Below are 22,607 nucleotides of genomic sequence, written 5' to 3' on the forward strand. Positions count from 1 at the left end.
TGTAATCTCTTTTTGCGGTGTGTTTGTCGAGATCCGATGAATTGTGGGTTTATGATCAGATTTATCTATGGATAATAATTGAATCTTCTCTGAATTCTTTTATGTATGATTGAGTTATCTTTGCAAGTCTCTTCGAATTATCAGTTTGGTTTGGCCTACTAGATTGATCTTTCTTGCCATGGGAGAAGTGCTTAGCTTTGGGTTCAATCTTGCGGTGTTCTTACCCAGTGACAGAAAGGGTTGCAAGACATGTATTGTATTGTTACCATCAAGGATAACAAGATGGGGTTTATATCATATTTCATGAGTTTATCCCTCTACATCATGTCATCTTGCTTAATGCATTACTCTATTCTTATGAACTTAATACTCTAGATGCAGGTAGGAGTCGGTCGATGTGTGGAGTAATAGTAGTAGATGCAGGCAGGAGTCGGTCTACTTGTTATGGACTTGATGCGTATATACATGATCATGCCTAGATAATCTCATAACTATGCTCTTTTCTATCAATTGCTCGACAGTAATTTGTTCACCCACCGTAATACTTATGCTATCTTGAGAGAAGCCTCTAGTGAAACCTATGGCCCCCGGGTCTATCTCTTATCATATTTGTTTTCAATCTACTTTTATTTGCATCTTTACTTTTTGCATCTATATTATAAAATACCAAAAATATATGTATCTTATCATACTATCTCTATCAGATCTCACTTTCGCAAGTGGCCGTGAAGGGATTGACAACCCCTTTATTGCGTTAGTTGCGAGTTCTCAGTTTGTTTGTGTAGGTGCGTGGGACTTTTGAGGATCCTCCTACTGGATTGATACCTTGGTTCTCAAAACTAAGGGAAATACTTACGCTACACTTGTTGCATCACCCTCTCCTCTTCGGGGAAAACCAATGCTAGCTCAAGACGTAGCAGCCCCCTGACTGCTGGGACCCACCAGCTACACCTTTGCACGCAAGGAAGTACGTCCGGGCAAAAAAATGATTTGCCCCCCTGACTGTTGGGACCCACCAGCTACATCTTCACACGCAAGGAATTGCCTGACAGTCGAGACCCACCTGGTCGAAGCGTACGTAGCATTGTCATTCTGGTCACGAACGTGTATGTACATACTGGTGGATGTAGATGCGCGCACGTGTCGTAGTAGAGGCGCGCAGTGTCATAGTAGAGGCGCGCACGTGTCGTAGTAGAGGCGCGCATGTAGCATGTACACGTACGTACAGCGGCCAGGGTGCAAGAAAGAAAATATGGCCACGTATGTGTACATGCGGGCGGGGTCTCGAACACCTACTCGCGCATACGTACGGCCAGGACTCGTGTACATGGCTGGGTCAGAACGGAGAAACAGCGTCGCCGTCGTGTTCATGGGGAGCCAAGCGGCTAGGTCGGAACGGAATGCGTCATCGTGTTCATCGGGAGGGCTTGGACGGAACATGCGATGGAAACAAGGCCTGGCGTACCGCAGAACGGAGGAAACGGCCTTGTGTTCGACCGGCCACGTTTGAAATGGGATCCTGTTCATCGGGAGGGGTGTGGTGTACCGCAAAACGGAGGAAACGAACGTCCTACGGTCGAAACGGGGGTCCTGTTGATCGGGAGGGGTGTGGCGTACCACAAAACGGACGAAACGGACTTGTGTTGGAGCTCTACGGTCGAAACAGGGGTCCTATTCATCGGGAGAGGTGTGGTGTACCGCAAAATGGGACTCCACGGGATACTGTTCATCTCCACCATCAACCTCCTCTAGCCTCCACGGGCTACTGTTCATCCACCATCGACCTCCTCCAGCCTCCACCTGTGACTGTTCATCCACGGGCTCCTGTTCATCCAGCCTCCACCGCGCGCTACTCCACCGGCTACTATTCAACCACCCCTCTCCACGGGCTCCTATTCAACCACCCCTCCACGGGCTATTGTTCATCCACCCCTCCACCATCTACTGTTCATCCAGCCCTCCACGGGGTCGTCCTATTCATCCAGCCCTCCACACCACGGGGTCCTGTTCATCCAGAGGCAACACCACCGCTCACTATTCATCCAACCCCCCCCCCCCGCGCGCAACGCTCACTGTTCATCCCAGAGGCAGCATCGATCGGCTTCAATTAGCAGCAGTAGCGAAGGAATCGCTCGATCGGGTTTAGTTAACAGCCATCGATCGATCGCTCGGGTTCAGTAACGCGTAGCCTGCAGTGCAATTTCTCGGGTTCAGTTAGAGCCCAATGCCTCGCACACACGCGCGTACGTGTATGAGAGAAACGTGCATCGCTTGGCCCCCGACCGCCCACCGTAACCGGGAACTCCCCAAAATTTTCCTCACCCTCGATTCTACCATGGTTTTTTCTGTCATGGACGGCCCAAAGAATGTCATGCAGCTGCCTCTCCGGACTGTCCAGGACGAAAAGCCCATTTTCTTTCATGATTTTTTGTCATAGAAGTAGGAGCCCACCACATCTATGATGATACTGGGTTTTGTCACAATTATCGTCATAGAAGTGTCATATGTATGACAGAAAAAAATTTAGTTCGGCCCAAAATGTTACGGATGTGTCTTTTTTTGTAGTGCTTGAAGTGTGTGCCGCAGGTCGGGACAATAGGCCTCTGAAACCCCACCTCTTTGAGTCATGTCCGGGAGAAGGGTGATAAGGTTTTTGGGGAGCGCTCTGCGCGACTACTGACTATTTCATCACGGACAATTCGGACGCCGACGACCACTTCCCCAACAATGACTTCTTCCTCGATGTCGACAACCTCTTCGACGACATGGCCGGCGAGGACGTCGACCCCAAGACCAGTGCTTCTGCCGTGATTCCGTACGTTCTCATACTCTCTCTATTTGAGATCCTGGCACAGTTTCTTGCTCTAGTGTCTGCACTAGATATGTTTTGTTCTAGTTCATATATGTAGATGTCATTTACCTTCTCTCTGTCAGATTGCATGACTTATTTTATCCCTGCTATAATAGTCATGTTTTATCTAGTATTTCTGTTAATGAACTCATTCGGTAAATTTCTCATATATCCACAATCCAAACACCTTATTATAGGCAATTTACCTCGAGTGGTTTTGCTGCTTCCATGAGACCTCCTATGTTTGAGGGTATCCACTATAAGAGGTGGCGCGTGAGAGCAGTCTTATGGTTTCAAACGATGAGTTGCTATGACGCCACTCTTGAAAAACCTTAAGGAGAGTATGATGCTAAACAAGGAACAAGCTTTTTAGAAAATGGATACCATGTTTAAGGCTGCTCTCTTGAGTGTTCTTAGTGAGAACATAGTTGATGCTTATGCGTCAATTGAGGATGGAAAAGATATGTGGGACACACTCGTGGCCAAGTTTGGGGTCTCAGATGCCGGCACTAAGCTATACATCATGGAGCAATTCTATGACTACAGGGTGACTGATGAGCGCTCCGTGGTTAAGCAAGTTCACGAGATACAGTAATTTGCTAGAGAACTTGAGCACTTAAATTGTATGTTACCAGACAACTTTGTTACCGGAGGCATCATCACTAAGCTTCGTCCTTCGTGGAGGAACTTTGGTACCTTACTGGAGCATAAGAGGTAGGAGTTTTTTGTTCCAGATCTCATTGGTACTCTTGATGTGGATGAGAAGGCGAGCAAAAGACACACGTGCTCGATGTATTGAGGGAGGATCTAGTGCCAATCTGGTGCAGAAGAAAAATTTCTAGCCCCACAAGTTAAAGAACAAGGGAAAGTTTGATGGTAAAGCAAAGTTTGATGGGAAGAACAAGGATGTACAGCACACCAACCTCAAGAAGAAGAATGACAAGAAGAAAGGTGTTTGTCATGTGTGCGGAGATCCTGGCATCAGGCTCCTAGTTGCCCTAATCGTTATGACAAGTGTCATCTTGGGAAAGGCGGCAAGACCCCTAATGTTGTCATTGGTGACACTGACATGAAGGATGCTGGGTATGGTATATTTCCCACTCTTCTTTCAGTATGTTATTCTCTTGATTGGTTAATTGACATGGGTGCTAATGTGCATGTATGTGGTAATATTTCCATGTTTTCGTCTTATGAGACCGCATGGACTTTCACCGTGCTGATGGGCAATGGTTCAAGTGCTTCTGTTCGTGGTGTTGGCACGGTCGATCTGAAGTTTACTTCGGGGAAGATCGTGCGGCTAAAGAATGTGCATTATGTCCCCTCCGTCAATAAAAATCTTTTTAGCGGATCTCTTCTGTGTAGAGATGGCTACAAGCTTGTCTTTGAGTCAAATAAATTTGTAATGTCCAAGTATGGAACTTTTGTTGTTAAAGGCTATGAGTCAGGAGCCTGTTTTGTTTATCCTTATCAGATGTTTGCAATAAAGTAGTTAATCATGTTTGCAACAATAGTGAATCAAATGTGTGGCATTCAAGTCTTTGTCATGTTAACTTTGGTTGCATGTCGCGACTAGCCAAATTAACTTAATCCCTAGTTTCACCATTGTCAAGGTATCGAAGTGTCAAGTTTGTGTGCAAGCTAAGCAACCTCGTAAGTCTCACACGACTGCGGAAACAAGAAATCTTGCACCACTAGAGCTCATACATTCAGATCTTTGTGAAATGAATGGTGTTTTGACAAAAGGTATAAAGAAGTATTTTATGATGTTATTTGATGACTCCACTAGATACTGCCATGTGTATCTTCTGAAATCTAGGGATGAGGTTTTGAACTATTTCTAGATCTATAAAGCTGAAGCGGAAAACCAACTTGATCGAAAGATCAAGAGGCTTAGGTCCGATTGTGGTGGAGAGTATTTCTCAAATGAATTTGACTCCTTTTGTGGGGAACATGGTATAATCCATGAGAGGACGCCTCCCTATTCACCTCTGTCGAATGGGGTAGCCGGAAAAAAGAATCATACTCTAACTGATTTGGTTAACGCCATGTTAGACACATCGGGGCTCTCCAAGGGATGGTGGGGGAGGCTATATTGACGGCATATCATGTCCTAAACCGAGTTCCCACAAAGAACAAAGAGATAACTCCATTCAAGGAATGTGAGAAGAAAAGGTTAAAGCTCTCTTATCTACGAACATGGGGTTGTTTGGCGAAAGTCAATGTGCCAATTCCAAATAAGCGCAAGCTGGGACCCAAAATGTGGATTGTGTTTTCCTGGGATATGCTTTTCATAGCATTGGCTATAGATTCGTGGTTGTAAAATTTGAGGTATCTGACATGCATGTCGGTACAATCATGGAGTCGAATGATGCAACTTTCTTTGAAGATATCTTTCCCATGAAGGATATGGTAAGCTCATCAAATCAGGAGATGCCTAGTTCCTCGAACCAGGAATTAGTTACATTTACTGAACCTACCATTTTGATGGAACACCTTGAAAATCCCGTGGAGGAGAAAAATGAAGTTTCTACTAGGATCAAGCTCCCAGTTCTATTTCAGAGGCCTATACATCGGAAGATGCTGACTACTGGAAGGAAGCGATCCGTAGTGAGATGAATTCCATCTTGGAAAATGAAACTTGAGAGATATCTGATCATCCCTATGGGTGCAAACTTATAGGGTGCAAATGGGTATTCAAGAAAAAGCTTAGCCGTGATGGTACTATTAAGAAGTACAAGGCATGGCTCGTGGTCAATGGTTATACCCAAAAGGAAGGTGAAGACTTCTTTGATACTTACTCACATGTGGCTCGACTGACCACTATTCGAGTACTACTTTCACGAGCTGCCTCACATGGTCTTCCCGTTCATCAAATGGATGTTATGACTGCTTTCCTAAATGGAGAGTTGGATGAGGAAATTTACATGGAACAATGATGCCGCTTGAAACTGCGTTGGTATTTTCACAAAGAGGAAGGGATGATGCAGTACAGCTAAGGTAGGTATTTCCCTCAGTTATGAAACCAAGGTTTCAATCCAGTAGGAGAACCGAGCAACACTATGTAAATGGTACTTGTACACAAAGAACAAATACTTGCAACCCAACATGTAAGAGGGGTTGTCAATCCCTCGTAGGTAACGGCGCCAGAGATTGGCAAGTTGACGGGAAAATATTTGTGATAGATTGATAGATGCAAATAAAATAACGGCAAATAAAATTCAGTGAGGTATTTTTGGGTTTTTGATAATATAGATCTGAAAATAAACGATGCAAATAAAGAAAAAAGGCAAATAGCAATGTAGATCTGAAAGCATATGATGATAAAATAGACCCGGGGGTCGTAGTTTTCACTAGTGGCTTCTCTCAAGAAATAGCACAAGGTGGGTAAACAAATTATTGTTGGGTAATTGATAGAAGATAGAATAATCATGACGATATCCAAGGCAAAGATCATTATATAGGCACCACGTCCAAGATTAGTAGACCGACTCCTGCCTGCATCTGCTACTATTACCCCACACATCGGCCGCTATCCAGCATGCATCTAGTGTATTAAGTTCATGGAGAACCAGAGTAATGCAATAAGAATAATGACATGATGTAGACGAGATCTATTCATGTAGGAATAGCCCCCATCTTGTTATCCTTCATAACAATGATACATGTGATATCTACTACGCAACCTTCTTCTTGTAGACATTGTTGGGCCTCCAAGTGCAGAGGTTTGTAGGACAGTAGCAAATTTCCCTCAAGTGGATGACCTAAGGTTTATCAATTCGTGGGAGGCGTAGGATGAAGATTGTCTCTCTCAAACAACCCTGCAACCAAATAACAAAGAGTCGCTTGTGTCCCCAACACACCCAATACAATGGTAAATTGTATAGGTGCACTAGTTCGGCGAAGAGATGGTGATACAAGTTCAATATGGATGGTAGATATAGGTTTTTGTAATCTGAAAATATAAAAACAGCAAGGTAACTAATGATAAAAGTGAGCGTAAACGGTATTGCAATGCTAGGAAACAAGGCCTAGGGTTCATACTTTCACTAGTGCAAGTTCTCTCAACAATAATAACATAATTAGATCATATAACAATCCCTCAACATGCAACAAAGAGTCACTCCAAAGTCACTAATAGCGGAGAACAAACGAAGAGACTATTGTAGGGTACGAAACCACCTCAAAGTCATCCTTTCTGATCGATCTATTCAAGAGTCTGTAGTAAAATAACATGAAGCTATTCTTTCTATTTGATCTATCATAGAGTTCGTACTAGAATAACACCTTAAGACACAAATCAACCAAAACCCTAATGTCACCTAGATACTCCAATGTCACCTCAAGTATCCGTGGGCATGACTATACGATATGCATCACACAATCTCAGATTCATCTATTCAACCAATAGAAAGAACTTCAAAGAGAGCCCCAAAGTTTCTACCGGAGAGTCAAGACGAAAACGTGTGCCAACCCCTATGCATAGATTCCCACGGAACCCGCAAGTTGATCACCAAAACATACATCAAGTGAATCAATAGAATACCCCATTGTCACCACGGGTATCCCACACAAGACATACATCAAGTGTTCTCAAATCCTTAAAGACTCAATCCGATAAGAAAAATTCAAAGGGAAAACTCAATTCATTACAAGAGAGTAGAGGGGGAGAAACATCATAAGATCCAACTATAATAGCAAAGCTCGCGATACATCAAGATCGTGCCAAATCAAGAACACGAGAGAGATAGAGAGAGAGAGAGATCAAACACATAGCTACTGGTACATACCCTCAGCCCCGAGGGTGAACTACTCCCTCCTGGCCATGGAGAGCGCCGAGATGATGAAGATGGCCACCAGTGATGGATTCCTCCTCCAGCAGGGTGCCGGAACGGGCTCCCGAGAGGTTTTTGGTGGCTATAGAGGCTTGTGGCGGCAGAACTCCCGATCTCGTGGTGCTCCTGGATGTTTTCGGGGTATAAGAGTATATATAGGCAAAAGAAGTCGGTGAGGGGAGCCGCGAGGGGCCCACGAGGGTGGGGCGCGCCCAGGGGGTAGGGCGCGCCCTGGACCGTCGTGGCCACCTTGTTGCTTCCTTGACGTCCACTCCAAGTCTCCTGGATTGTGTTTGTTCCAAAAATAACTCCCCCGAAGGTTTCATTCCGTTTGGACTCCGTTTGATATTCCTTTTCTGCGAAACACTGAAATAGGCAAAAAAAACAGCAATTGGGACTGGGCCTCCGGTTAATAGGATTAGTCCCAAAAATAATATAAAAGTGCATAGTAAAGCCCATTAAACATCCAAAGCAGGTAATATAATAGCATGGAACAATAAAAAATTATAGATGCGTTGGAGACGTATCAACATGCGTGTCTTGCTGCCCCTTCTGTCACTGGGAGAGAACACCGCAAGATCGAACCCATCACAAAGCACCCCTTCCCATGGAAAGAAAAATCGATCTAGTTGGCCTCACTAAACCAAAGATTCGAAGGATAAATACGAGGATATAAGTAATCATGCATATAAGAGATCAAAAGAAGACTCTAATATTCATGGATAGAAACTGATCATAAACTCGATCTTCATCGGATCCGAACAAACACACCCAAGGAGAGTTACATCAAATACATCTCCAAGAGACCATTGTATTGAGAATAAAAAGAGAGAATAAGCCATCTAGCTACTGACTACAGACCCGTAGGTCTATGATGAACTACTCACGCATCATCGGAGAGGCACCAATGAGGATAATGAACCCTTCCGTGATGGTTGGATCTCGTGGTTCTGGAACTTGCGGTGGCTGGAATTGTGTTTTGTCGACTACCCTAGGCTTTCTGGAATATTTGGGAATTTATAGGGCGAAGAGGCGGTGCGGGAGGTCACCAAGGTGGGCACAACCCACCTGGGTGCGCCCAGGTGTCTTGTGCTCACCTCGGTCCTCCCCTCTGATACTTTTTTGGCCCACTAGGTGTCTTCTGGTCGAGAAAAAATCTCCAAAAAGTTTCGTTGTGTTTGGACTCCGTTTGGTACTGATATTCTGTGAAGTAAAAAACAAGCAAAAACAGCAACTGGCACTCGGCACTATGTCAATAGGTTAGTCCCAAAAAATGATATAAAGTTGCTATAAAATGATTGTAGAACACCCAGGAATGATAATATAACAACATGGAACAATCAAAAATAATAGATACGTTGGAGACATATCAAACAACCAAATGGGTTTGTAGTAGATCGTTAGGAAGGAAAAGTGTGCAAGTTGTTGAAGTCTTTGTATGGACTTAAGCAAGCACCCAAGTAGTGGCATGAGAAGTTTGAAAGAACTTTAACCGTTGTAGGCTTTGTTGTAAATGAAGCTAGTAAGTGTGTGTACTATCGCCATGGTGGGGGCGATGGAGTTATCCTTTGCTTGTATGTTGATGATGTACTGATTTTTGGAACAAATCTGAGTGTTATTAAGGAGGTCAAGGATTTCCTATCTAGTTGTTTTGAGATGAAGGATTTAAGAGTGGCTGATGTTATTCTGAACATCAAGCTGTTGAGAGACGATGATGGTGGGATTACATTGCTTCAATCTCACTATGTGGAAAAGATCTTGAGTCGCTTTGGCTACAGTGACTGCAAAACCTCTCCAACAACATATGATGCTAGTGTGTTGCTTCGAAAGAATCAAAGAATTGCTAGAGATCAATTGAAATATTCCCAGATTATTGGCACGCGTATGTACTTAGCCAGTGCTACAAGACTGGACATCTCTTTTGCTGTTAGCAAACTGAGCCGGTTTGTCTCAAAACCAAGAGATGTGCATTAGAAAGCTCTAGAGAGAGTTATGCATTATTTGAAAGACACTACGAATTATGAAATTCACTATACTGGGTATCCAAAGGTGCTAGAAGGGTATATTAAGTCAAACTGGATCTCAGATGTTGTTGAGATAAAGGCCACGAGCGGATATGTATTCACCCATGGAGGTGGCGTTGTTTCTTGGAAGTCTTGCAAGCAGACCATCTTAACGAGGTCAACAATGGAAGTAGATCTCACAACACTAGGTACAGCTATGGTCGAAGCAGATTGGCTTCGTCAACTCTGAATGACTTGTCGGTTGTTGAGAAACTTGTACCCAGTATCCTTATGAACTGTGACAATCAGACTGTGATCACGAAAGTAAGCAGCTCAAAGGATAACATGAAGTCATCAAGACATGTTCAGAGAAGGTTAAAGTTTGTCAGAAAATTGAAAAACTCCGGAGTTATTGCATTAGATTATATCCAAACGTCTAAAAATCTGGCAGATTCTTTTACTAAGGGTCTATCACGTAATGCGATAGATAATGCATCGAAGGAGATGGGTATGAGACCCACAATATGAGTTGTTCACAGTGGTAACCTAGTCTATGTGATCGGAGATCCCATGAATTAGACGTGGAAGACTGTTGGAAATATGCCCTAGAGGCAATAATAAAATGGTTATTATTATATTTCCTTGTTCATGATAATTGTCTATTGTTCATGCTATAATTGTATTGACCGGAAGCCGTAATACGTGTGTGAATACATAGACCACAATATGTCCCTAGTGAGCCTCTAGTTGACTAGCTCGTTGATCAATAGATGGTTATGGTTTCATGACCATGGACATTAGATGTCATAGATAACAGGATCACATCATTAGGAGAATGATGTGATGGACAAGACCCAATCCTAAGCATATCACAAGATCGTGTTGTTCGTTTGCTAAAAGCTTTTCTAATGTCAAGTATCATTTCCTTAGACCATGAGATTGTGCAACTACCGAATATCGTAGGAATGCTTTGGGTGTACCAAACATCACAACATAACTGGGTGGCTATTAACATACACTACAGGTATCTCCGAAAGTGTTTGTTGGGTTGGCACGAATCGAGACTGGGATTTTCACTCCATATGACAGAGAGGTATCTCTGGGCCCACTCGGTAATGCATCATCATAATGAGCTCAATGTGACTAAGCAGTTAGTCACGGGATCATGCATTACAGAACAAGTAAAGTGACTTGCCGGTAACGAGATTGAACGAGGTATTGGGATACCGACGATCGAATCTCGGGCAAGTAACATCCGATTGACAAAGGGAATTGTATACGGGATTGATTGAATCCCCGACATCATCGTTCATCCGATGAGATCATCATGGAACATGTGAGCCACTATGGGTATCCAGATCCTGCTGTTGGTTATTGGTCGGAGAGATGTCTCGGTCATGTCTGCATGATTCCCGAACCCGTAGGGTCTACACACTTAAGTTTCAGTGACGCTAGAGTTGTTATGGGAAGTAGAATGCGGTTATTGAATGTTGTTCGGATTCCCGGATGAGATCTCGGATGTCACGAGGAGTTTCGGAATGGTCCGGAGATAAATATTTATATATGGGAAGTCCTTATTCAGTCGCCGGAAATGTTCGGGGGTATATCAGTATTGTACCGGGACCACCGAAAGGGTTCCGGGGGGTCCACCGGGAGGGTCCACCTGCCCCGAAGGGCCCTATGGGCTGAATATGGAGGGGAACTAGCCCCTAAGTGGGCTGGGCGCCACCCCCTAATGCCCATGTGCCTAGTGTTGGGGGGGACCCTAAAGGGCGCGCCTCCCTTGGCTTGGGGGGTAAGCCTTCCCCCCTTGGCTGCCCCCTCCCCTCTAGATCCATCTGGAGGGGGCCGACCCCCCTCTCCCTTGCCCCTATAAATAGATGGGAGGTGGGAGGGCTGCCGCACCCTTCCCCTGGCGCAGCCCTCTCCCTCCCCAACACCTCCTCCTCCATGGTAGTGCTTGGCGAAGCCCTGCCAGAGAATTGCAAGCTCCTCCACCACGCCGTCGTGCTGCCGGAGCTCTCCCTCAACTTCTCCTCTCCCCTTGCTGGATTAATAAGGAGGAGACGTCCCCAGGCTGTACGTGTGTTGAACACGGAGGCGCCGTCCGTTCGGCGTTAGATCGGATCTTCCGCGATTTGAATCGCCGCGAGTACAACTCCCTTATCCGCGTTCTAGTGACGCTTACGCTTAAAGATCTTACAAGGTATGAAGATGCTCATCCCCTCTCTATCTTGTTGCTAGAATCTCCTAGATTGATCTTGGTGATGCGTAGAAAATTTTGAATTATTGCTATGTTCCCCAATAGTGGCATCATGAGCTAGGTCTATGCGTAGATTCTATGCACGAGTAGAACACAAGTAGTTGTGGGCATTGGTTTGTTCAATTTGCTTACCGTTACTAGTCCTATCTTGTTTCGGCAGTATTGTGGGATGAAGCGGCCAGACCGACCATACACGTATGCTTACGTGAGACAGGTTCCACCAGCTGACATGCACTTGTTGCATAAGGTGGCTAGCGGGTGCCAGTCTCTCCCACTTTATTCGGATCAGATTCGATGAAAAGGGTCCTTATGAAGGGTAAATAGCAATTGGCATATCACCATTGTGGCTTTTGCGTAGGTAATAAACGTTCTTGCTAGAAACCCATAGCAGCCACGTAAAACATGCGACAACAATTAGAGGACATCTAACTTGTTTTCGCAGGGTATGCTATGTGATGTGATATGGCCAAAAGAATGTGATGAATGATATATGTGATGTATGAGATTGATCATGTTCTTGTAATAGGAATCACGACTTGCATGTCGATGAGTATGACAACCGGCAAGAGCCATAGGAGTTGTTTTAATTTATTGTATGACCTGCGTGTCACTGAAAACGCCATGTAATTACTTTACTTTATTGGTAACCGTTAGCCATAGTAGTAGAAGTAATAGATGGCGAGACAACTTCATGAAGACACGATGATGGAGATCATGATGATGGAGATCATGGTGTCATGCCGATGATGAAGGTGATCATGTCACGCCTCAAAGATGAAAAGATCAAAGGCGCAAAATGATATTGGCCATATCATGTCACTTTATGATTTGCATGTGATGTTTGTCATGTTTACATCTTATTTGCTTAGAACGACGGTAGCATAAATAAGATGATCCCTCATAAAATTTCAAGAAAGTGTTCCCCCTAACTGTAAACCGTTGCGAAAGTTCGTTGTTTCGAAGCACCATGTGATGATCGGTGTGATAGATTCTAACATTCGCATACAACGGGTGTAAGCCAGATTTACACATGCAAAACACTTAGGTTGACTTGACGAGCCTAGCATGTACAGACATGGCCTCGGAACACAAGAGACCGAAAGGTCGAACATGAGTCGTATAGTAGATACGATCAACATGAAGATGTTCACTGATGATGACTAGTCCGTCTGACGTGATGATTGGACACGGCCTAGTTGACTTGGATCATGTATCACTTAGATGACTAGAGGGATGTCTATCTGAGTGGGAGTTCATTAAATAATTTGATTAGATAAACTTAATTACCATGAACTTAGTCTAAAAATCTTTGCAATATGTCTACTTGATGAAACACAAGTCTGAGACCTTTCAAAAGTTCAAGGAATTTCAGAGTGAGGTGGAGAATCAATGTGACAGGAAAATAAAGTTCTTACGATCAGATCATGGAGGAGAATATTTGAGCCACGAGTTTGGTACGCACCTAAGGAAATGTGGAATTGTTTCACAACCCACGCCGCCTGGAACACCTCAGTGTAATGGTGTGGCCGAACGTCGTAATCACACTCTATTGGATATGGTGCGATCTATGATGTCTCTTACCGATTTACCGCTATCATTTTGGAGTTATGCTTTAGAGACAGCCACATTCACTTTAAATAGGGCACCATCTAAATCCGTTGAGACGACACCGTATTAATTATGGTTTGGGAAGAAACCTAAGCTGTCGTTTCTAAAAGTTTGGGGATGTGATGCTTATGTCAAGAAACTTCAACCTGAAAAGCGCAAACCCAAGTCGGAAAAATGCTTCTTCATAGGATACCCTAAGGAAACCATTGGGTATACCTTCTACCTCAGATCCGAAGGCAAGATCTTTGTTGCCAAGAACGGATCCTTTCTGGAAAACGAGTTTCTCTCGAAAGGAGTAAGTGGGAGGAAAGTAGAACTTGATGAAGTACTACCTCTTGAACCGGAAAGTAGCACAGCTCAGGAAAATGTTCCTGTGGTGCCTGCACCGGCTGGAGAGGAAGTTAATGATGATGATCAAGGAACTTCGGATCAAGTTGCTACTGAACTTCGTAGGTCCACAAGGACACGTTCCACACCTAGATGGTATGGCAACCCTGTCCTGGAAATCATGTTGTTAGACAACGGTGAACCTTCGAACTATGAAGAAGCGATGGCGGGCCCAGATTCCAACAAATGGTTTGAAGCCATGCAATCCGAGATAGAATCCATGTATGAAAACAAAGTATGGACTTTGACAGACTTGCCCGATGATCGGCGAGCGATAGAAAATAAATGGATCTTTAAGAAGAAGACTGACGCGGATGGTAATGTTACCATCTATAAAGCTCGACTTGTCACTAAGGGTTATCGTCAAGTTCAAGGGGTTGACTATGATGAGACTTTCTCTCCCGTAGCGAAGTTGAAGTCCGTCCGAATCATGTTAGCAATTGCCGCATACTATGATTATGAGATATGGCAGATGGACGTCAAAACGGCATTCCTTAACGGCTATCTTAAGGAAGAACTATATATGATGCAGCCGGAGGTTTTGTCGATCCTAAGAATGCTAACAAGGTGTGCAAGCTCCAGCGCTCCATCTATGGGCTGGTGCAAGCATCTCGGAGTTGGAACATTCGCTTTGATGAAATGATCAAAGCGTTTGGGTTTATGCAGACTTATGGAGAAGCATGCGTTTACAAGAAAGTGACTGGGAGCTCTGTAGCATTTCTCATATTATATGTGGATGACATACTATTGATGGGAAATGATATAGAACTTTTGGAAAGCATAAAGGCATACTTGAATAAGTGTTTTTCAATGAAGGACCTTGGAGAAGCTGCTTACATATTAGGCATCAAGATCTATAGAGATAGATTGAGACGCCTCATCGGTGTTTCACAAAGCACATACCTTGATAAGATACTAAAGAAGTTCAATATGGATCAGTCCAAGAAGGGGTTCTTGCCTATATTGCAAGGTGTGAGATTGAGCACGGCTCAATGCCCGACCACGGCAGAAGATAGAGAAAAGATGAGTGTCATCCCCTATGCCTCAGCTATAGGGTCTATTATGTATGCCATGCTATGTACCAGACCTGATGTGAACCTTGCCGTAAGTTTGGTGGGAAGGTACCAAAGTAATCCCGGCATGGAACACTGGATAGCGGTCAAGAATATCCTGAAGTACCTGAAAAGGACTAAGAATATGTTTCTCGTTTATGGAGGTGACGAAGAGCTTGTCATAAAGGGTTACGTCAATGCTAGCTTCAACACAGATCTAGGTGACTCCAAGTCACAAACCGGATATGTGTATATTTTGAATGGTGGGGCAGTCAGCTGGTGGAGTTGCAAGAAAAGCGTCGTGGCGGGATCTACATGTGAAGCTGAGTACATGGCAGCCTCGGAGGCAGCACATGAAGCAATATGGATGAATAAGTTCATTACAGACCTAGGAGTTATTCCCAATGCGTCGGGCCCGATGAATCTCTTCTGTGACAACACTGGTGCTATTGCCCTTGCCAAGGAGCCCAGGTTTCACAAGAAGACCAGGCATATCAAGCGTCGCTTCAACTCCATTCCTGCAAATGTTCAACATGGAGACATAGATATTTGTGAAGTGCATACGGATCTGAATGTCGCAGATCCGTTGACTAAACCTCTTCCATAAGCAAAACATGATCAACACCAGAACTCTATGGGTGTTCGATTCATCACAATGTAACTAGATTATTGACTCTAGTGCAAGTGGGAGACTGTTGGAAATATGCCCTAGAGGCAATAATAAAATGGTTATTATTATATTTCCTTGTTCATGATAATTGTCTATTGTTCATGCTATAATTGTATTGACCAGAAACCGTAATACATGTGTGAATACATAGACCACAATATGTCCCTAGTGAGCCTCTAGTTGACTTGCTCGTTGATCAATAGATGGTTATGGTTTCCTGACCATGGACATTAGATGTCATTGATAACGGGATCACATCATTAGGAGAATGATGTGATGGACAAGACCCAATCCTAAGCATAGCACAAGATCGTGTAGTTCGTTTATTAAAAGCTTTTCTAATGTCAAGTATCATTTCCTTAGACCATGAGATTGTGCAACTCCCAGATACCGTAGGAATGCTTTGGGTCTACCAAACGTCACAACGTAACTGGGTGGCTATAAAGGTACACTAAAGGTGTCTCCGAAAGTGTGTGTTGGGTTGGCACGAATCGAGAGTGGGATTTGTCACTCTGTATGACGGAGAGGTATCTCTGGGCCCACTCGGTAATGCATCATCATAATGAGCTCAATGAGACTAAGCAGTTAGTCACGGGATCATGCATTACGGAACGAGTAAAGTGACTTTCCGGTAACGAGATTGAATGAGGTATTGGGATACCGACGATCGAATCTCGGGCAAGTAACATACCGATTGACAAAGGGAATTGTATAGGAGATTGCTTGAATCCCTGACATCTTGGTTCATCTGATGAGATCATCGTGGAGCATGTGGGAGCCAACATGGGTATCCAAATCCCGCTGCTGGTTATTGGCCGGAGAGATGTCTCGGTCATGTCTGCATGATTCCCAAACCCGTAGGGTCTACACACTTAAGGTTCGGTGACGCTAGAGTTGTTCTACGAATTAGTATGCGGTTATCGAATGTTGTTCAGAGTCCCGGATGAGATCCCGAACGTCACGAGGAGTTCCGGAATGATTCGGAGATAAAGATTTATATATGGTAAGTCCTTATTCGGTCGCTGGAAATGTTCGAGGGTATATCGGTATTGTACCGGGACCACCGAAAGGGTTCCAGGGATCCATCGGGAGGGTCCACCTGCCCCGGAGGGCCCTATGGGCTGAATATGGAGGGGAACCAGCCCTAAGTGGGTTGGGCGCCACCCCCTAGGGCCCATGCGCTAGGGTTGGGGGGACCCTAAAGGGGCCGCCCCCCATGGCTTGGGGGGCAAGCCTTCCCCCCTTGCCCCCCCTCTAGATCCATCTGGAGGGGGCCGCCCCCCTATCCCTTGCCCCTATAAATAGATGGGAGGTGGGAGGGCTGCCGCACCCTTCCCCTGGCGCAGCCCTCTCCCTCCCCAACACCTCCTCCTCCATAGTAGTGCTTGGCGAAGCCCTGCCGGAGAACTGCAAGCTCCTCCACCACGTCGTCATGCTGTCGGAGCTCTCCCTCAACTTCTCCTCTCCCCTTGCTGGGTCAATAAGGAGGATACGTCCCCGGGTTGTACGTGTGTTGAACGCGGAGGCGTCATCCGTTCGGTGTTAGATCAGATCTTCTGCAATTTGAATCGCCGCGAGTACGACTCCCTCATCCGTGTTCTATTGACGCTTCCGCTTAGCGATCTTCAAAGGTATGAAGATGCTCATCCCCTCTCTCTCTCTTGTTGCTAGAATCTCCTAGATTGATCTTGGTGATGCGTAGAAAATTTTGAATTATTGCTACGTTCCCCAACAAAGACAAGTTGTTGATCAACTGAGAGGAGAGTATCCTTACTATTAACAATATCACTCCATGAAGATGCAATACTCTCGTAATCTGGATGGTAGGTTGATGTATATCTTAATGTGTTCTAAGTGGCTCATTGAAGCAGAGATGTTGCCCCGCATAACATCTTTTGAAAAAACACACCTATATGAGTCTAATTGTTAAACATCGCAATCTATGAGAGTAGGGTGCTCTCTATTAAACTCATGAAAGGTCTCGGAGTATGACACATAAGCTCCACCCGGGGGAAGACCCCAGGGTAGCCTAGTATCGTTCAAGGCTTTGTGTGAAGCTAGATTCGCAGAAAACTTGTAGTTCAAGGCCCAGTCCACTGTTCAAGTTGCTTACTAGTGTAGCATAGAGTTCTAGGTGGAAGTTAAACTTAACAGTCTCCACTGCAGTACCGGTATATAAAACAGTGTTTTAGAACCAAATGCAAATTTTTTGTGCCTCTGGGATCTGGTGCGGGGTTGCTGAAATTTTGTCTATTTTAGGCCAGCCCAATAGCAGTTTTGGAATTCCTAATAAATCCTAGAGGCCCACGCAGCCCATTCGTGCAAGGCAAGAGGTGGAACCAAAGTTTAGTCTCACATTGCTAGTTTGGTGGGAGTTGGACCTCCTTATAAGGGAGGTTGTCCCCCCACATGTATGAGCATGAAAACAAGAGGGACATTCACGTGCGCTCCTTCACTGCCGCCCGCCTAGCCACGCCACGCCACGACGCGCCGCGAGTTGCGGGAATGAGCCGAGCCGATGTCTAAATTTTTGCCACGCACGACTGGTATACGAAAGCTCACATGGAAGTTGAAAAGATATTGCTATAGTGGACATTGAATGTGAACGGCCCATCTCTTCGGCTACTGGTTGTTTCGCTTCGTCTCCCTCTCTCTGTTTCACCTCCCGCCGCTGCCCGTTCGCCTGCTTCTTATGTGCCTATAAAAAAGAGGCTGCTCGTCTCGAGAGAGACACATCAGAACTTCCTCTTCCTCTCGCCACTTAGTTCCAATCTCTGAGCTGCTCCTGCCATCTTCCCCATCGCGGCTTGCGACGTGCACCGCAGGTCGGGACAGTAGGCCTTCAAAACCCCACCTCTTTGAGTCCTGTACGGGAGAAGGGTGATAAGGTTTTTGGGAAGCGTTCTGCGTGACTACTGACTGGTTCATCACGGACGATCCGGACGCCGACGACCACTTCCCCAACGACGACTTCTTCCCCGGCGTCGACAACCTCTTCGACGGCATGGCCAACGAGGAAAGACCGGTGCTTCTGCCGTGATTCTGTACGTTCTCATACTCTCTCTGTTTGAGGTCCTGCCACAGTTTCTTGCTCTAGTGTCTGCTTCCATTCTAGTTCATATATGCAGATGTTATTTACCTTCTCTCTGTCAGATTGCATGACTTATTTTATCTCTGCTATAGTAGTCATGTTTAATCTAGTATTCTGTTAATAAAATCATTTGGTAAATTGCTCATATATCCAACACTCTTCCCACGGAGGAGACGCGTACTACATCATCCTTTATAGGACTAATACGGTTGTATAGTACATTGCATGTTCAAGTATCCATTTGAGCTAAACTGCGCAGCCAAATGCATGTTTGATAACCGACATAATCACTTAAAGCTTAGAGTAGTTTTCTTTTTCGAACACATGGTACATATTCTACAAGAAGCTTGAGCATTACTAATTTTGTGATGGTTTACTAGTGCCCTCGTATTTATGTCATATTTTGATCATAATTTTAACTAACAAAATATAAGTTATATGTAGCAAAAACAATATCATTAGAAACCATATTCACATACAAATCCAACAATATAATTTCTGATGACATGCATTAACATTTTGTTAGGCAAATGTGTGGTCAAACTTTGACCTAAAATACGATGGTGACTAATAAACCCAAACGTGGTGTAGTACTCGGCTAAAATATTTCAGCGTATATGTGTTGTGATGGAGCGTATGGCCAGTGCATAGTAGAAGTACTAGCTACGGAAGTTGGTCTGTCTCTTGGGCTCAGATGGCGCGGTTCATTTGATCATTTGGCCAGTGGCAACCCACCTCATGCATGGCTTCATGTACGACGACGGACCATGGTTAGGCTGTACTGCTGTCTGTACGCTCATAATGCCCAGTCGTGGGGCTGTTTGTACAAATGGAACTTATGGACTTTATGGTACTCCCATGGATGGTGAGATGCAACATTGATACGTAGAGTACTACGTACATAACTTTTTGTGACATGGCAGTACAAACTACTCGAGCAGGCGAGGCCCCAACGCGCACGCTAGTACACATGCAGCGGCAGTGCTCATCCAACAAAACTCTAAGCCGCGGCACTGTTGGAGATTATAACCTGCTGGTCCTGCTGGCGCCACTGTGAGTCTGACAGTCTGTTACAGTGTTGCAGCAGCAGCACTCACCCACACAGCCAGCCACCAGCAGCAGCAGCAGCAACGATGACATGAAGCCAATCATATACGCCCTAGCGAACAGTATAAATGTTGCTACCTATACGGGGCTGGCCAGGACCATCTATGGGCATGTTTGGTTGCAGTAGTGAACAGTAGTTGCATTGCATACACATCTCAACCCAGTCTGGTTGAGCAAAAACAGCTCCAAATGTGTCATCTGCAAGTTGTTTGGTTGCCTGCATCTAGGGTCGCTGCATTAGGTAATACGCAAGTGCATATTGTTTGGTTGCCTGCATTGGTCCAAGCGGCACATGAACACGGTGTTTGGTTGCACGCTTGAGGTATGATTAAGAGCTAGCACTTGCACTTAGCACGCAGGGTTAAGAGCTAGCAGAGGGAGGGGGAGAAGAAATGCAGTGTGCGCAGGAGAATGGCGAGTGCGGTGGATAGTGGTCGTGGCGTCGTGTCGTACATGACGAGCATGGAGTCGTGGACGAGCGACCCCGTCGGCGAACTTGTTGCGGTGCTCGCGCAAAGACAGTCGACAGAGAAGGAGAACGCAGTGCTCGGGCCATGGTATCGTCAGTGCAGTGGAGAGAGAGGAGGCCGAGATGATCGACGCCGGAAACGACTCCAGTGTAGTAGGGCGAGAGATAGGAGGCCAAGATGATCGACCCCGTCGGCGGCGTGGCGAACTGCAATGTGCGCGGAGGCAGAGGACACAAGAAAGCAGTGTGCGCGTCATTGCAGCGTCGGTGCAGTACGAGGATGACAGAGAGTATGCCGAGATGAGCGACACCGGAAACAACTCTAATGTAGTAGGACGTGGGCAAGGAGATCAAGGGGAAGGGCGTCGGCGTCGAGAGCGACGAATAGGAGGGCTCTGAGCAGAGGACAGAGGAGCTCGACATGGCGTCGGTCGTGCAATAGGCTGCTGCTCAAAGGGAGATGAAGCTACAATCATCGAAACCAAAAATTTACAACACGAATATTGGGCGGAACTGCGAGATTAGGCTGATGGTCAAAGAAAATTTCAAATGATCGATCATGCGCGACGAATCTGACAAAATTCGTCCAGAATAGCTTCATTCGGAAAGACGAAATTAAGACTTACGGCCGACAGAACTGTGAACCGATCTCCTGAATGGAACCGTAGCATCGAGGTGCATCTTTTTCATGTAGAGCTTACCTCAAATCGAAGCACCTTGTGTAGATCGAAAGGGGCAAGAAAGAACAGCATTAGAGAGAAGGTTACTCGAGGTAGGAGAAGATAAGCACGCACAGGCTGCATACCAGCTCGTATCCCTCCCATCTCCCCTCGTGCAAGTGGTCCACCATGTGCGCTCGCCTCAGCCAGGCTCGCTAGAAACTGTCGACTGAGTGTTTCCAGCGAGCCAGACCCAGGTGTGCTTTAAGTTTCGTACTGTGCAGACGCAACAGTAAATGCAACCAACCAAACAGGCTCAATCTTTCCCGCACGGGTCATGCTGGGCCTAATGCGGGCAACCAAACACGCCCTATACGTACTCGCAAGCCGTATAAATTTTGCTTCTCGGTCTGTGTTGGAAAACGGCTACGTCAGTACCCGCCTGACCGGTTCTCACGGCGGCTCCCTCCATCTCGCCACTACGCACGCATAGCTCGTGTTGGTTACACACGTCGCCCCTGAGTGGCGCTCGTGCCCGTTGTACTATCATCTGTATATAATGTACCCTTGTGAGATGAATGTATACACAGTGAACATTATCACTAAACAACTTGGTTATTAGAGCCTCTTTCCTAGAGCCATGAACACCGGCGACTCCTCCTCCTCTTCCGGCGATCACACGGGCAACACTCCCCTCTCCTCCGATCCGGCACTCACTTCCCCTATACCCCCTGCCACAACTCCGGTGACCACCTCGCCCGAGCTCATCGCTCCCGTCGCCACCGCTCCAGCCGCAGCGACCTCCTCCGCCATGACTCTGCTTCCTCCCCCGGTTCTTCCCGATACTTAGGCTTCCTCCTCCGCCGCCATCCCCTCCATCCTCTCTCTCCACAACATCGGATGCCTCATCACCTTCAAGCTGGACGTCCAGTCCGGAAGTTACTCCAAGTGGCGCGAGTTCTGGCGCTGCGTTCTCACCATGTACGCCATCCAGCACCACATCACCCACTACTCCAACCCCGACCAGCAGTCTCCCGCATGGCGCCATACTGATCTCACCCTTCTCCCGCTGCTCTACTCCACCATCATCGACGGTCTCTATGAGGTCATCCGCGGCGAGGCCAACACCGCCTTCGTCGCATGGGACAAGCTCTGGGAGTTCTTCCTCGCGAACCACCCCGCTCAGGCGGTCCACCTCTCCGCGGAGTTTTGTGCTCTCACCCAAGGCGACCTGCGCATGGTGGAGTCCTACGCTCGCCTCAAGGCGTTGGCCGACGCCCTGGCGGATGTCGAGGAGCCCATCACCGATCGGACACTGACATTGCAACTGCTACGAGGGCTCTCCCGCCGGTACCAGGTGATCGCCATTGTCTTGCCCATGTAGAACCCCTTCCCGTTGTTCAACCAGGCCCGCTAGCGGCTTCTGTTCGAGGAGATCCAGCAGGACGCACGCGATCGCTCTGATGGCTCTACCGCGCTCACCATCGGCCTCGACGGCGGCGGTTCCTCATCCGACGTCGGCTCGTCGTCTGGCGACCGCGGCAAGGCCCTGGAAGACGCGGGGCGGCGGCTCTTCAGCTCGCATGCGTGGCCTGGGGCGCGGTCGTGGCCGCGG

Source organism: Triticum aestivum, chromosome 2B (genome assembly GCF_018294505.1).
Source record: "Triticum aestivum cultivar Chinese Spring chromosome 2B, IWGSC CS RefSeq v2.1, whole genome shotgun sequence".
NCBI classification, from domain to species: Eukaryota; Viridiplantae; Streptophyta; class Magnoliopsida; order Poales; family Poaceae; genus Triticum; species Triticum aestivum.